This window comes from Loxodonta africana, chromosome 8 (assembly GCF_030014295.1).
Source record: "Loxodonta africana isolate mLoxAfr1 chromosome 8, mLoxAfr1.hap2, whole genome shotgun sequence".
NCBI lineage: Eukaryota > Metazoa > Chordata > Mammalia > Proboscidea > Elephantidae > Loxodonta > Loxodonta africana.
In genome coordinates, this window is record NC_087349.1 from 18,818,125 (window position 1) to 18,823,112 (window position 4,988).

A 4,988-nucleotide genomic window follows, 5' to 3' on the forward strand; every position below is an offset into this window, starting at 1 on the left:
GAGAAAGAAAAAAGTGAATGGTCAAGATATCTTTCGAAGGTAGAATTAACCAAATTAGAAGAATTATATGGAAGGACTGATAGAGAGGGAGGTGTCAAGAACAGCCCCCAATTTTCTAGCTTGAGGAACAGAATGGATGGAAGATCTATTTACTGAGACAAGGAAGAATGGAAGAGGAGATTTTGGGGGTAACAGCTTTTGAATATATTAAGTTGGCGAGATCTGTGACATTCCAGGGGGGGTGGGCAGCTCTCAAGTAGTCAGATGGATATACTACTACCTGATATCCTTGGGAGAGAGAACTGGGCTAACAATTATAATTCTTTTTAAGTTGTTTGTTTATAGGTGTATTTAAGTTATGAAAACTGTTAAAATTACCTAGAGCAAGTGGATAGAATTGGGAGAAAATAGCCTAGGATATTCTGCAGAACTTTACATTTTAGAGGTTGGCTAAAGGGGAGAAATGAATAATTAAGACTGAAAAGGAGCCCTTAGAAAAAAACTAGGGAAGCCCAAAAGAATGTGCTATGATGGAAGCCGAAAGAAAAGTGTGCTTCACAGAGAGTTTCACTGCTCCCAACATTCTAGTGATTTGAAGATGGGATTTACCAACATGGAAGTCAACGTCAACCTTAACAAGAAGAATTTCTGTAGCAAGGTGAAAGTTAACTATTGGAGCGAGTTTAATAACACATGGGGCTAAGGAAGTGCTAATAAGGAATACATTCAGCTCTTGATAAACTTGATGTTGAAAGGGAATATAGTTATGTGACAGTAGCTAGAAGAGAATGGAGAGTCAAGGCAGAATTGAGAGCTTGTTTGTTTTTTAATCAGAGGTATTACCCCATTATTGAACACCGATTCAACTTATTTTGAAGGGAAGGGTAGACAGATGACTCTGGAGAGAGGAGATATGGTGTGGATGTATACACTGAGAAAACAAGAGGTAATGGGGCTAGAACTCATGAGAATGGACTGGCCTTTGCCAAGAGGTGGGGAGACTGGCAGAGATACAAGCAGGGTTGCAATATTTCTGAAAATGTTGAATATCTATTTGAGATTGGTAATCATGGGTGAATAGTGATACTAACCTGTCAGTCTATACATTCCTATTCATCCAGTCTATGTACCTTTATAGACTGCCTCCTATGTGCCTGTCCTGAACTGCGATGACCAAAAGATAGTTCGGAATTCCTGATGTAGTAGAACAGTGGGATGCAGATCTCAAATTCTTGTAAAAAGACCAGGCTTAATGGTCTCCCTGAGACTAGAGGGACCCTGGAGTTCATGGTCCCCAGACCCTTTGTTAGCCCAAGACTGAAACCATTCCTGAAGCCAACTCTTCAGACAGAGACTGGCCTGGACTATAAGATAGATAATGATACTGGTGAGGAGTGAGCTTCTTGGCTCAAGTAGACACATGAGACTATGTGGGCAGCTCCTGTCTGGAGGGGAGATGAGAAGGAAGATGGAGGCAGCAGCTGGTCGAATGGACACGGGGAATACAGGGAGGAGAGGAGGAGTGTGCTGTCTCATTAGAGGGTGAGCTGCTAGGAGTACAGAGCAAGGTGTGTATAACTTTTTGTATGAGAGACTGACTTGATTTGTAAACTTTCACTTAAAGCACAATAAATAATTTTTAAAAAAAAAAGAGGCAGTCCAGCCTTCATGAATTTCTCTTTGATGTTGCTCCTGGAAGCTTCTGAATGGGCCTGGGAGATTATTATTCAGTAACATTTACTTCAATGCCACAGTATACACTAGGCTCAGAAGTTACCCCTATTCTATTTCCCCTTTCAAATAATCCTCAGTCATATTCTCAATCATCTCATGAGAGAATATTGGATAATGTGTCCCATTTACAGAAAAGCTCAGTGATATAACAGCAGCAGTATAGAGGCTCAAAATGTCTTGTCACCAACTTGAACAACTGACTACCTCCCCATAATCAGGTAAATTCCTTGATCCCAAGAGACAACAAGAAAACTCTTCCCCCTTTCCCAGAGAAATTACCCATGTGCAAAGCCATCTCCTCTCTGCATTTCCCCCCATTCTGCTGACTCTCAGGCACAGAAGCCTCACGGGAGTAGAATCTGAGGTCGTTCCCAGCAGCTGGGGCCTGGGTGTCTTCCACTGAAACTAGAGGAGCACTCCTTCAGCACCCCCAAACCTGTATTTGTGTTCCAACCCCAAGTCCCTCAGACCCACTCCTTTTCCAAAATTCAAGAGGATCACCAAGACAATTTGCAGTATCAGCTCACATCCACAAATTAAGAAAACAGAAGCAAATACCTACACTAGAATGTCAACTCCATGAGGCCAGGAAGATTTGCTTTGTTTTAATCACATGTGTAACTCCCACTGCCTAGGAGAATACCTAATACACAGAAGGTCATCAGTGCGAATTTGTTGAAAGAATGAAATATGCAGAACCACTTGCCAACACCATGGCAGAAGATTCTCTTAGCAAAATTATGTTTCCAGATTCTAATATCCTGACAAACGTCTTCTGTTTCTGGGACCACTAGCCTTAAAGACAGATGTATCTGCTTTTGCAGAAAGAGCTTCGATAAGCTTATCACCTACGTAACAGTACATATCACCGGTCCTGCACCGTTGGTAGGAAGGTTCCCATTATCCAGAGAAAAGCAGGGAAAATTCTGAAAATTTAGCAGTTTAAGAAGTCACAGTTAAATTAGGAAGGATTTAGAAATGAATGACAATAAAAGCACTGCTTTGAAGGCTTCTGGGATACTGATAAAGCAAGAGAAATTTCCCACCCAGGAAAACTTGTGGCCCTAAATTATACATTAGAAAATAAAAATGATTGGATATTAATGAGTCAAAAATATAACTAGAAAGGCTTTTTAAAAAGGAATAGTACATTAAACTCACTGAAAATAAAATGAGGGATTAATCAATTCGATGGCAGTGGGTTAACCAAAAGGTCGGCAGTTCAAATCTACCAGCTGCTCCTTGGAAATCCTATGGGGCAGTTCTACTCTGTCCTATAGGGTAGCTATGAGTCAGAATCAACTCGACACTAAAGGATTTTTTTTTTTAATAGCATTGGGTAATAAAAATAAATACAGAAAATAAACAAATATATATATTTTAAAAGGAGCAAATATGATCAACAAAATCTATTGGAAAAGGCTAATGATATACACAAACTTCTGTTAAGACAAAAAAGAAAAACAGAATTCACAAATAAACACTATCAGGAATGAAAAGTGGAATATAACTACAGGTACTGTAGAGATATTTAAAAAATAGTAAGATACTATATACCAAAATTTTTGAAGGCTTAAGTGTAATGTCTAAATTTTTAGAAAAATATGAATTACCAAAATCGACTCAAAAAGAAATGGAAAACCCATTGAATTAAACTACACTGAATTTTCTAAATATCACGGCTTCACAGATGAGTTTTACCGAACATTCAAGGAACAGATAAAATCTATCTCACACTAACTGCTACAGAAAATAGAAGAATAGGGAAATTTCCAAATGCATTTTATGAGGACATATAACCCTGATGGAGCCCTGGTGGTGCAATGGTTAGGAGCTACACTTGCTAATCAAAAGACTGGCAGTTCGAATCCATCAGCTGCTCCTCGGAAACCCTATGGGGCAGCTCTACACTGTCCTATAGCTTCTCTATGAGTCAGAATCGACTCTACAGCAATAGGTTATAATCCTGATACCAAGCCTCAACAAAGACAGTGCAAGGAAAGAAAATTATCGGCCAATATCACTTATGAACACAGATGCCAAAGTTGGAAAAAAAAAAAAAGCATTCACAAATTGCATGTGGCAGCGTATTAAAAAAATACTAGTGCATTATGGCCAAGTAGAAATGCAAGAATAGGACCACATTAGAAAAACTGACCAACATCACCCACTATATTAACATATCAAAGACAAAACCATATCATGATCTCAACAGTTGTAGCAAAAGCATTTAATAAAAATTAATATTCATTGTACAGTTTTAAAATATTCCCCTATTAAGCATGACTGGGATAGAAGGGAACTACCTTAACCTGATATGTGGTTTCTACTGAAAACTTACAACAAATACTATCAATAAAGATGACACATTAGAAGCCTTTAAATTAGTTAGAAATGGGAAAACATTGCTTGTTCTCACCCTTACTGTTTGCTGCTCTATGGGAAGTGCTAGCCAATCCAGTGGAAGTAAAAATGTGGAAAAGGTATCAGGATTGTTATTTACAGATAATGTGATTATCCACATGAAAATACAAAAGAATCTGCAAATAGACTATTAAGTAAGTTCAGCATGTTTGCCAAAACAAAATCGGTATTCCAAAACCAACAGCATTTCCAAACAGCAAGAATAACCAATTAAATATTTTAATAGATAAAGTACCACCATATAATAGCATAAAAGCTATAAGGTATCTAGGAATAAATCTAACAAAAAGAGGTCTAAGAGTTTTATAAACAAAATGATAAAAAGTATTGAAAGATTATTTTAAAATCAGAATAATATTAATGTATCGGATGACTCAATTTCATAAAGATGCCATGTTATTGTTGTTGGATGCCATCAAGCTGATTCCCACTCATAGCAACCCCGTAGGACAGAATAGAACTGCTCCATAGGGTTTACTTAGCTGTAATCTTTATGGAAGCGGATCACCAGGTCTTTCTCCTACAGAGAAAGTGGGTGAGTTTGAACTGCCAAACTTTTGGTTAACAGCCAAGCACTTAACCATTGCACCATCAGGCCTCTGGAAAGATGTCATATCTCCCAAAATTTATCCTACAAATCTAACTCAAAAAAAAGTCCCACAAAGTCTTTTAACCGGATGTGACAAACTGATGCTAAAGTTAGTATGGAAGAGTTGAAGCCAAAAATAGCCAGTACAATTTTAAAGCTGAACAAAGCGGAGACGTGCTCTTCCAGACATCAAGACTTTTCATAAAACCAAAAAACCAAACCCAATGCCATCAAGTCTATT